Raw genomic sequence first — 12,917 nt, 5'->3', positions numbered from 1 at the left:
CTCTTGCCGTGATCAGCTCTTCACAGAATGACTGTGTTGGCCCTGAAGTGTCCTCATGCACAAGGATCACGGCGTCTCGATTCAGAAGTCACAAAGGCGTTGCAGAAATGAACGAGAGGTGGCTGTTAGGTGAGTAGAAGGAACACTGGATTATGATTTGAAAATCCTGAGTTCTTTTTGTTGTTGTAGTTCCTCCATTTATTGCCGTGTGACTTGGGAAGAGGATTGGGAGGTGAAAACGTGTGGTTTGTGGTGGAGCAGGCTTCCTGTGTTTGCTTATGTGACATCTGCTGATGGGCAGGTGGGGGGCGGGGAATCTCTGGAGCCCACTGCCTGGTTTAAATCTCAGCCGTCCTCACTAGCCAAGGAGGCACACAAGTAACCTGAGCTCCGTTAGCCTTCGATTCCCCACCGTATTAGTTTCCGGTGGCTGCTGTAACAAATTACCACGCACTAGGAGGCTAACAGAAGCGAGGATTTATTCCTCCGTGATTCTGGAGGCTGCAGCCTAAAGCCAAGGTGTCAGCAGAGCCACGCTCCCTTGGAAGGTGCCATGGGAGGATCCTGTCGTGCCTCCCCCTGGCACCAGCAGGCTCTGACATCCCTTGATTCCTGGACACATCAGTCCATCTCTGCCTCCAACTCTGTGTCTGTGTCCAAATCCCCCCCTCGTTTCCCTTCTAAAGACAACACCTGATGGCCTCAGGGTCTGCATGATCTCGTCTTACCTTTGTTACTGCTGCAGTTCTCGTGAACGTACGTTTTGGGGGTTCACTATTCAACCTTTAGGAGAGGGTATGATTTGGGGAGTCCATCCATACACATCAAACATGTAGAACAGTACTGGCCTAAGGAAGCCGTAAGTACACGGTGGTCAGTGCGACATTAGGGACACTTGGAAAGGCTCCGAGAAAGGCTGCAGTGTTAATGGCCATCGAGGCACACACAGTGAGCAAGCAGCAGCCCCCCACCCCAGCCTGGCTCTTTCTGATTCATACGCCAGAATACCAAGTTTTCCTCCTGCAATCCTGCCATTAAAGAACGGTTTATCTGGCCATTTGTGTATGTGTGGAAAATGCATAAAAATTTATAAAATAAACCCATTTACTTCCAGACGAAAGTTAGTATTTTGCCTGGAGTGAATTTTTGTGGCTGAGTTATAAAATTCTGAAAATAAGGGTCTCTAATGAAACTGCGCTACCCTTTAATGAATATCACCACCCTCGCCGTAATAAAGAATGTGCAATATTTGGCAGGATGCACTCTGGAAAAATTGCCTAATATGTAATGGGACTGATTGCGCTCTTTGTGAGTCAGGGATGTTTCCATTAGGTGGGCTAATTCAGCTTGACACATGTTTATTGGGTGTCTCTCAAGGCCTGATCCCCTTGCTAAGTGGGGGGTGGGGGGATACAGAGGTGAAGTTAGTGGGGGGTACAGAGCATCAGTTATAATGAGCTCCTGAGTGGGCACATGGTGGACTCTGTTTGGCAGGCTTTACATACTTAACTCATTTAATCCCAGCAGGGTCCGGGTGAGGCAGGGACACTGTCTGTGTCCCCATGGGGAGTGGGGGCCCTGTCTGTGTCCCCATGGACAGGTGGGGTTGGGACACTCTATGTCCTATCCCCGTTGGCAGATGAGGCACTGGAGGCAGGGAAAGGCCAGGGTCCTTTGCCCATGGTCATGCAGCCCATGGGTAGAAGCCAGGGTGCGCCCAGGTACGTGGGCAGGGGCCAGCTCACGGAACAGTGTGGACATTCCCTGGGATTTGGAGATTATCCCACCCGTGAAGGCAGGAAGGCAGGAAGGAGGCCTGGAGTCAGGGTCTTAAGCAGGAGAATGACCCGGCACACTTGCCTGTGTTGTTTCTTTGCTGTAATTGAAGTATCTCAGGACATGTCACCTGGCTGTTCATTACAGGAAGTGGGTGCTAGGGGGCTGCAATCTAGAGAGGGAAATATATAGGTTATTATCTCAAAATTCCATCCAGCCTTGTTGTCTTTCTTTCTCAGATATATTTGTACTGTTTCATCTTTCCACCGCAAAAGTCTGAATCTTACCAATTTTTTGCTGAGAATGGAATGTTCCTGCTGATATAATAATAATATCAACTAACACTCTGAATACTTCGTGCCAAACTGCTGTTGCAAATACTTTATATGTTTCAACTCATTTAATCCTCACCAGCACTCTGTGAGGTAGGCATTACAAGAGTCTTCATTTTTAGATGGGAAAATCTGAGACACAGGGTGGGGGTGTGGGTTCCCAACATCACACGGCTGAAGGGGCCAAGCTCAGATTTGAACCCAGCAAATGGCTCCATCATCTGGCCCCATCATCCAGCTCCATCATCAGGCTCCACCATCCAGCTCCATCATCGGGCTCCATCATCAGGCTCCATCATCCACTTCCATCATCTGGCTCCATCATCCAGCTCTATTATTTGGCTCCATCATCCTGCTCCTAATGGAGTTTTTCCATAGGCAAACCACCCTCTCTGGGTGATCACAGTGGGTGTCCAGTGTGAGTCCATGGCCCCCAGATGGTGCATGATGCAGGGAAGCTGGTTGCTTGTGGCTGGGAGCAGCCTCTGTCAGGGCCTCGAGGGGGCCACCAGCTATGACTTTCGGGTGGGTGAGTCAAAGTGAGCAAAGGTGGTGCCTCACTCTCTCCTGCTTTAGGAGGAGGACACTGCTAAATCCCAGGAAGATGCTGCCGCCGCCTGGTCAGGTGGAAGAGGATGCACTTCGGGACAGGAGCGCTGGGGTCGGGAGCCAGCCCTGCTGCTCAGGGGCCCTGTGTAACCACAGGCACAGCTAACCTCTCGGGAGCACAGTCTTCTCACCTGTAAAGTGGGGATAATAATGTACCAACATCTCTGTGTTGCTGTAGGTAAACTGAGGGATTGATTGATAAACAGTGGGTATTTACATTGACACTATAAAAGCCACCTTTGAAACTCAGCTCAGGCATCCCCCATCAGGAAAGCCCTCCCGACTCTCCCCCTCTGTCCCCTTGGTCCTTGCACATGGCTGCCATGTCTCCTCCTCCCATCAGATTCCACACCACTGTGGTCTCTGCTGCCTCAGTCACTCAGTCAGCTGCAAACCCTAACAGAGATGGGGTTCAGGGCTGCAGAGGGGTCCAGGGCTGTGTGCTGAGCATGTCTGTGGCCCTCCCTGCAGGCTCTGGAACAGGGAGCAGCTTGCTCAGGTCGGCTGCAGTGCGGACAGAACCTGTGGCTGCAGCACGGAGGTGCATCGGCAGGTGAGTCTGGAGGCAGGGAGACCAGGGCGAGGCTATCGGGGAGATTCTGGAGATAGAGAGATAGAGGAGGGGCTGGCCGTGATGCCGTGCCTGGGGTCCAAGAGCAGAGCTGTCTGATTCACCCCCACTCCCAAGTAGTCAACACTGGTCCAAGGAACCCGACTCTTCTTCCCCACCCCCAGAGGTGCCGTGGGGAAGCCAGGGCTGGAGTTCGGAGGCTTTCTTTTTTTGTCCCCTGATCATTAGGTTGGCTGATAAGCTGGCATTATTAATTAAAGGGATAAAGCATGCGCTTCCAGGGGTGATTACTGTTACTGTAAATCAGACTTAATGGTGGCAGAAATTCATTAGGGATTCATTCCCTAATGATAACGAATTGGTTTGAGCAGATGTCAGATGCAGCGTGACCGTAATTCTAATTCTGGGCAGTGGACAAGGAGGGAAAAGTGTCATCCTGTCCCCGAGCCTGGGCCCGCCACTGAAGGACCCAGAGCACCGTTCTCAGAACTTCCGGCCTTAGTAACAGGCCCAGTGCTCGGACGTGGGCTGCCCCTGAGGAAACTAGGCTCAGAGAGGTTAAGTGGATTTCCCCCAGGTCACACAGCCAGGAGCTGGGAGCCACACTGAGTCTGCTCGACTCCTGAAGAACTTTCTCTCTTGCAGCCATTGTCTGCCCCTCTCCTGGCATGGTCTGTGCTCTCAGGTCGAGGTGAGGACTTGAGAAAAGTGGTTTATTTAGAGGTGATCCCAGGAAGCATAAGTAGGAGAGGGGGTGCTGAGTCCCGGAGGCCATGCAGGCAACACAGAACGCGCTAAGGAGCAGGTGACCTCTGCACCTCCCAGGCTCAGTCCCACGTGCGTGTCCCCTGCCCCTCTCCCGCTGCGGAGGAGCCATTTGGGGGGTGGGTATTTATCCTCCACCTTCCACCGTCACTCCCACACTGCCCCCTGCCCTGCCAGGCCCCCGAGGAAAGAGAGAGCCTGCAGGTGGAGGGCCCCAGGTGCTGGCAGGAGGCAGCCATTAGCCCAGACAGGAGCTAAGGGCCGGGGTCAGGTGGGCACCGAAGCAGCAGCCCCTACACTTGCCTTCAACGATGAGTCCCCATTCTGCATGGGGGCTCCTCACCGGATGCAACCAGAAGGTTCTTGGGCAGGTTCTGGGACTAAGGTGAGGCAAGCAAGGTGCCCAGGGTGCAAAATCAAAAGTGCCACCCCCAGTCAGTGTCGTGCCCTGGCTAGCTGTGTCTGGGAATTCCCATCTGGCCTAGCGGTGATTTTTTACTGATGGATTGATGTCCTCTTGTGCATTCAGGCAAGGGAGGGTGCTGAAACTGCCATGAGGAGAAAGGTAGCTCTTTGAACTTAGTAAAGTCACAGAAGTGCATATAGCTACATTTTTCATGCATTCATTCATTCATTCATTCATCCATTCAATTAACCCTCCCCAAACACCTCCCCTGGGCTCTGAAGTTATAGACCCTGGAGGGAAGAGATTCAGGTAGACAAGCTGTCTCAATCAGCAATTCCATGAACCATGATAAAAGATATCTCTATTTTCAATCTGCTGGGGAACCTGCCTCCCAGGAGACAGAGCTGGCAAGAAGCCTCCAGGAGAGCGAGCAGGAGGGTCCCCAGGCCAAGGGGACAGCGTGTGCCCTGCCAAGGGGACAGCGTGTACCCAGGCTGGAAGCGTCCAGAGCAGGGGCTTGCTCAGCGACAACGGTAGGAAGAGCTCACCTTTCTGCAGAGCCCTTGCCCATGGATGACCCTGTTCATCCCCCCAATCACCTTCAGAGGTTATTCAGCCCCACTTTGCAGAGCAGGAAACAAGGCTCAGAGACGTTTAGTCACTGTCTTAGTTTGCTAATGCTGCAGAATACAAAACACCAGAGATGGATAGGCTTTTATAAAATGGGGGTTTATTTTGCTACACAGTTACAGTCCTAAGGCCACAAAGCATCCAAGGTAACACATCAGCAACCGGGCACCTTCACCTGAGGATGGCCAATGGCGTCCGGAAAACCTCTGCTAGCTGGGAAGGCAGCCGGCGTCTGCTCCATAGCTCCGGCCTCAAAACGGCTTTCTCCCAGGACTCTCCTCTCTAGCAAGCTTGCTTCTCTTCAAAACATCACTCCCAGCTGCACTCTCTTTCTTCCCCCCGAGTCAGCTCATTTATATAGCTCCACCGATAAGGGCCCACCCTGAATGGGAGGGGCCACACCTCCATGAGAACATCCCTTCAGAATCATTGCCCACAGCTGGGTGGGGCACATTCCAAGCAAATCCAACCATCACCAAAACGCCTGCCCCACACAAGACCACAAAGATAATGGCATTTGGGGGACACAATACACTCAAACTGGCACAGTCACTTACCCAATATCACACAGCACTATGGGGTAGAGATAGGATTTGGACCCAGGGAGACTGAGTCCAGAGCCCACTCCAACTACTTTGCCATTTTGCCCTAATGGGAATGCTGCAGTGGGTCACATACTTGGCAGACGCCAGTTTTTAGAAGACTTTGGATGTCAGCCTGGGGAGTCCAGGCTGCATCCCTCTGGTAACAGGAGGAGGTTGTTGTTGGGGGTTGAATCATGACCCCATGAAAGGCATATTTAGGACCCAGTCCCTGGGTGTGAACCCATTTATAAATAGGACTTTTGAAGACATCGTTAGCTAAGGTGTGCCCAGACTGAAGGAGGGAAGCCTGAGTCCATTAGGGCTGAAATTCTTATAAGCAAAGGAAATTGGACACAGAGAGAGAAGCCACCAGGCTCAGCCAGAAGCTGGAGGTCAATAGAACCTGGAAAGGAAAACGCTGCCATGTACATCGCCATGTGACAGAAAAGCCAAGGAACCCCAAAGATCACCAGCCAGCCAGAAGATACCGAGCCCAGAAAGAAGCAAGCCTTCCAGCCTCTGAAATCGTGAGCCAATAAATTCCTGTTATGAAGCCAACCCATTGCATGGCATTTGTTTTAGCAGCCAGGAAACTAAAATAGTCATCCAAGTTTTTAAGCAGGAGGGTAACCCTGAAAGTTGAGGCTTCTTGCAGAGCTGCTAAATGTGAATCTGACTGCGTCTGATTTTTTGGATTTTCAGCCTGTCAGTCCGGATACAGCAGCTGCCTCTGCAGCCTCATCTCTCTCGACGGCCCCACAAACCTGCCATATGGGACACTCGTGCGTCCCAGAATGAGCCATGCTGCTTCTTGCCTCTGGGTCCTGGCTCCTGCTGTGCCTTTTTCCAGGAACAATGTTCTCACTACCTCTTCACTCGGCTCACTCTTACTTACCCTACAAAACCAGACTGGAACCTCGCTTCCCCTGGAAGTCTTCCCTGACTACTTCCAGGCTGGCTCGAGGCTGCTGTGGGCTCCCAGGCACAGACCACGTTGTGGTGTTGCTGTCTGTGTCCCCTCTACACTCCCTCTGGCAGGCACTGGCTTGACTCTGTTTCCCCAGCGCCCAGTATATAGTTGGTGCTCTGGACCATGCCAGAGTCAGTGGATAGATGAGTGAGCACCTGGATGTTTTGCTGAAAGCATCTGATGTGGCTGAACCTGCAGAAGCAAACCAGCTCTGTTCAGAACTTAGAGGCCAGAGTGGAACAACCTGGAACAGACCAGATGGGCCCCTGGTTGATTTGACCGGGAAAGGGCAGGGTGAGGAGGGAGTGGGGAAGGAAGGAGGGACAGGCTGAACCTGTGGAGTTATTTGCAAGCCACTTTAACTCAATAACTATGAGTTGAGTCCCTGCGATGTGCACAGCCAGCCCTATGTTGTGTGCCTGGAGGATGTAAGTGCTGTCATATAGAGAATGTTCCAGCTGTTATGTATTGAATTGTGTCCCCCCCAAAAAATATGTTCAAATTCTAACCCCCAGCCCCACGAATGCAACCCTAGTTGGACATATGCTCATTGAAGATGTGATTTGTTAAGGTGAGGCCAAACTGGAGTAGGGTGGGTCCCAATTTAACGACTGGTGACTTACAGGAAGGGGACCATCGGATGCAAACACAGGGGAGAAGGCCGTGTGATGATGGAGGCAGAATCTGGGATTATGCAGCTGCAAGTCAAGGAATGCCAAGGATGGCCGGCAACCGTGAGCAGCTGGAAGAGGCAAGGAAGGGCTCTCCCCTGTGGACCTCAGATGGAGCTCGGCCCTGCTGACCCCTTGCTTTTGGACTTTTAGCTTCCAGAACTGTAAGACCATGAGTCAGTGAGTTTGCAGTAATTTGTTAGGGCAGCCTAGGAAACCCCAGACTTGCTGCTGAAGGAGCTTATGGATTGATGAAGGAGGGACAAAGCTGCATGGTTGCGAGCCTGCACGTGCATGGCTCGTCTAGCCTTGACCTCCAAGAATGCCAGCTATGGACATCTCCACTACCAAATGACTGGGAGGATTTGTGTCACTCTCTTAACCCCACAGAACCTCAGCCTCCTCATCTGTAAAATGGAACTAATAGTCTGCTTGTGTGCTGCAGACCTCATCCATTTGTTCCACAAATCCTGGACTGAGCAGCCACTCCCTGGAAATATCTGGCGGGGGTCTTAGAGATGTTTAGGATTCATCCTGTGCCCCCTAGAAACCCAAAGGCAGCCCTTCACTGACCACAGGGAAGAGAAGTAGGGGTTCTGCTGTGATTGAGGTCAGGGAAGGCTTCCTGGAGGAGGTGACATTTAAGCTGGGCTTGAAGAAGGAAGGGGAGTTCACCAGGTAGAAGGTGGTTCAGATATATTTTCTATACAAAGGGAATAGTTGAGCAGAATCAAGAGCTTGAGAGTGCAAGGTATTTTTTGGCAACTAGGGGTAGCCCGGTGTGATGGGATTTGGGATGACTGTGTATGGCGGGAACATATTAGGAATTAAGACCGGGAAGGGGACAGGGGCCACTCATGGAGGTCCTCACACTGAGTAATAAGAATAGGAGAGAGGCTAGCAAAGCCAACTCGGCTGGTGAACTCACTGCCCTCCCCACTACGTGGCACCTGACTCCCAGGGGTGTAAATCTCCCTGGCAACGTAGGATATGACTCCCAGGGATGAATCTGGACCTGGCATCGTGGGATTGAGAACATCTTCTTGACCAAAAGGGGGATGCAAAATGAAACAAAATAAAGCTTCAGTGGCTGAGAGATTTCAAATGGAGACGAGAGGTCACTCTGGTGGACATTCTTACGCACTACATAGACAAAACTTTTTTGGTTTTAATGTATTGGAATAGCTAGAAGTAAAAATCTGAAACTGTCAAACCCCAACCCAGTAGCCTTGACTCTTGAAAACGATTGTATAACAATGTGGATTAGAAGGGGTGACAATGTGATTGCGAAAGCCTTGTGGATCGCACTCCCCTTTATCCAGTGTATGGATGGATGAGTAGAAAAATGGGAACAAAAAACTAAAGGAAAAATAGTGTGGGAGGGGGCATGATTTGCGTGTTCTTTTTTTACTCTCATTTTTTTTAATTCTTATTTTCACTTTTTCTGGTACAAGGAAAATGTTCAAACAATTGACCAGGGTGATGAATGAACAACTTTATGATGGTAATGTGAACAACTGATTGTACATTTTGGATGATTGTATGGTATGTGAATATATCTCAATAAAATTAATTAAAAGAAAGAACAGGAGAGAGGATACATAGGCAGCTCTTTAGAGAAGCTCCCACATTTTACCCCTTGAAGTCCTCACAACAATCTGAAGAACTGGTATTAGCCCCATTGTACAGGCAAGAAAATCAAGGCATGGAAAGGCTAAGGGACTTGCCCAAGGTCACTCAGCTAGTCAGTTGTAGAACAAGAGTTGCAACCCAGGCAGTGGTGCCCTGGAGACTCTTTGCCCGTGATGCCGACTGACCTTGACCAGAGTTTTTAAGCCCCACGACAGCAGCTACTACATCCGTCGTGTTTTGGGTGGCAGACCTAGCACCCTAGCACCCAGCCCTGAGCCTGACACCTGGCAGAGACTTGCTCTGTATATCAATCAGAAGGAGAAATTAACTTTGTGAGGCGGTGAGGGAGGACAGCGTCCATTTAACAGACGAGGAAACTAAGGCTGCCGACGATTAACACCTGCCCAAGGTCATCCAGTTCTCCCCACTCCATGCCCACCATGTCTTCCTTCCCTAGGCTGCCTCACTAAGCGCCACAGGTCTAAAATCAGAGATGTTTATCTCCCCTTTCCGGCTGGGAAACTGAGTGCCAGGGAAATCAGGAGCCAAGTGGAAGGAGAGAACGCTCCAGTTTGGTGATGTCGGGTCTCGCCTAATCCTTCAGAGTCACGCTGTTCTCGGGACACATCTGGATCGAGTTGAGGAAGGCCCCTTTGTGCAGAGGGTTTTCTTTCTCAGTGCCTTTTACAGACTGCAATGGAATTCTCCTGCGCTTCGCAGTTCCCAGCTTGCAACTTCAAAAACAATTCCTTCTCCAACCGGAAGATAGAGGCTTTTTGTTTGTTTTTATCACAGCAGTGGAGGCAGGTGTCCCTGTCTTAGACAGCTTCATTGCTGTTTGAAAATGTGTCTTTATGTGTCACAGTTGTGACAGGGGAAGTCTCGTGCTGTGCACTTTAACTAGGATCTCATTCAGTGCCCCTGACATCCTTGCTGGGTAGCATTACTGTGCCCATTGGGCAGAAGAAGAGAATGAGGGTCAGAGAGGCTATGGTTCCTGCCCAAAGGCAGGCCCTGAGTTAGTGGCAGACACAGGACTTGTTCTCTGAATCTATTTTGAATCCGGCCCCTCACAGCTGTTTTCTGCATCACCACTGCCTTGCCATCTGTCTCCTGGACCTTAGATGTCTCCCCTTACCTCAAAGCCTTCTCCTGGCTGCCTCTAGACCTTTCTAAACCACCAATCTCTTCAGCCACTCTCCTGCTTAAAACACCAGTGACTCTCCATTGGCCACTGGAGAAAATTTGGTTTGGGAGCCCCAAATTCTCTCCTTCCTAGGGAGATTTTTTTAAATTACTGTTTTCATAGGCATCATCCTCTTCGAGAGAGGAGTTTATGACAGAACAAGATGAAAATACAGAACAGTAACAAGAATAATAACAATTAGAGTGGGATCACAGATTTATACCTTACTCTTTAAACAGGCAAAGAAAATGTAGTTTTTGCATTTTTTATAGCTGCCCTAACCTGCCCTGCTGGGTGGAGGCAGGAGGGGGAGAGGGGCCTATAATTGTTGGTTACGGTAGCTCAGTCTCCTCCACATTTCAAAGTCTCCTTCAGGAACATCGAGTGTCAGGTAAGTGGTCAGACTTTCCCCCTTTCTCCTCCTCTCCAAGATGGTGGCTGTGGGGAGAGAGGGCTGGGCTGGCAGAGCCCCCAGAACACAGCTCATGGGCTGTCCCTGGGTCTTGTTGGCACTGCTTTGGCACATACCGTTTGGTCTGAACTGGTGCCTGGACCCAGCTGATGTTCTAAGGCATCATCTGAGGCACTCACTACAAATAGTCTTGACCATTTGCTTCTACTTCTCGAAGTCCCTGCCTCCTGTGGCTTCCTCCTTCTGACTCTGGCTTTTGCTGTCACCTGGTCCTCTTTGCCTTGCCAGGCATTTGGGACCTCTGCATCCTCTGTTGGTCATGGGGAATGAGCAGCATCTCCTCAAGTTCACGTATCTAGAGATTCTCTCTGCCCACGCAGCACCGTTGCTCTTGGCCGCCATATTGGATGTTGCACCAAATGGGATGTGCAACTTCTCCTAAAGGCTTGCAGCCTCCCTGGCTCTGCCTGGGCAAGCAGGTCATGCACCTGATGCTCTCCAGTTATTTGGACATTTCTACCTTGAGGTCTTAGGCATACCACATGAGCACAGTATACGTCCTACCTTCTTCTCTCACCCACCCTCCCTCTTCTTTTGCCTCCCACCAGAGAGTCAGATGGGTTTGGTTTTACTCTGCTTCCCTGCTAGCAGAGACTTCTATAGGTCAAATCCTCTCCTTTCCCAAAATGGCATTCTTGTTCTTCTCTTACCAGGGGCCCTAAAGCAAAACGGCGAATGGAACGAGAGTTATACTAGGACGGAGGGAATGAAAACTACTTCTGTCTAATACATTCCAAAATTGTTCATGTTCTAGTAAATGAAATGAATTCTTGAGTCATTCTGGTAAGTCTCAAAGATGAGGGAACAGGGGTTCATGGAGGTGAGATGCCTTCTCAAAATCACACAGAGAATTAGTGAAGAATTGGAACTTAATGCCAGAATCCTGACTCCCAGGTCAGTGCTTGCTCCGCTAGACAATGACAAAGAGATGCGAGGTGAAGTAGGGAACATGGAGCCAGACAAGCCTGAGTGTCAATTTGTTTCTGAATTCTTGTAAGTGACTTTGGACAAGCTACTTAATTCCCCTAAGCCTGTTTCTTCAGCCAAAATAGGTGGTATTAATACTTATCTTTCAAGATTGTTGTCAAAAATAAATATAATGTGAAGCACATACTACATGAATTGCTTATGACACATTTGCCTACAGGTGAAAGAACACCTGTACTCAAGGGGTTTAATCAATAATTAACTTATTACTCTACATGAAAGGGAGTCTGCAAGTAAGACTGTCCCAGTGTTGGCTAATGCAACAGCTCAAAACGTTAGCAAAGATCAGATTCTTTCTGTCTTGCCTCTGCCATCCTTAGTGTTTTGACTAGGTCCCCTCATGGTTGCAAGATGGCTGCTGCAGCTCCAGACATCCCATTCTCACACACCTATGTCGAGAGGCAAAAAAAGTCTATTTATTTCTTTTGCATTCCTTCCAAAGTATAAAGAACTTTTTCCCAGAGGGCCCACTTCATCTTCCCCTCATGTTTTATTTGTCAAAACAGATCATGCTGTTCTGGGTATTTACAATTAGTAACAAAATTTAGTGACTTAGAACCACAACAATCATTTATTTGTCTGACCTCTCTTCATTTTGGGCATAGCTCAGTGGGGACGATTTGTTGTTGCTCCATGCATCAGTGGGGTGGCTCCAGTGGGAGCTGGGGGATCCAGTTTCAAGATGACTCACTCATACGGTTGGCAGGTTAGTGTTGGCTCTTGGCCGGGAGCTCAGTTGTGACAGTGGGCCAGGGGCCTTGGTTTCTCTCTATGTGGACCTCTCCAGGGGCTGCTTGGGCTTCCTCCCAATAGGGTGGTTGTGTTCCAAGAACAAATCCCAAGAAAACAAGGCGGAAATTCTCTTGCCTTTAATGACCCAGCTTCAGAAGTCACATAGCTTTCTTCTGCCCTAGACATAAGCCACCAAACTCAAAGGGAGGAAACTACACTCTCACCTCTCAAAGGAGGAGTGTCAAAGTCACATGGCCAAAAGAGCACGCAGACGGCATCTATATGGGTACAGCCTTTGTTGGAAAATACAATCTGCCACACATGCTTCCCTTTTAACTAATCAATAGCAAGGAGAGTGAGACCACCACGTTTGGCTCAGAACTAACTGGATTTATTAGAGTTGCCATGGGGCAGAGCCCCGGTCAACACAGAAGCATTGGGAAACATGGTTAGTTAGGCAACCCCAAGCATTCACCTTGGGAGCTGCTCAATCAATGATACATGTTTTTTACACTGGTCATTGGGTTCGAAGACCCGGTGAATATGTACTGACACACCTCTGTGCGGCTAGTCAGAGCAGACATGCCCCCCACA

The sequence above is a fragment of the Choloepus didactylus genome, chromosome 3 (genome assembly GCF_015220235.1).
Source record: "Choloepus didactylus isolate mChoDid1 chromosome 3, mChoDid1.pri, whole genome shotgun sequence".
Classification (NCBI taxonomy): domain Eukaryota; kingdom Metazoa; phylum Chordata; class Mammalia; order Pilosa; family Megalonychidae; genus Choloepus; species Choloepus didactylus.
The sequence above is the reverse complement of the archived record's forward strand: the minus strand, read 5'-3'. Positions refer to the sequence as shown.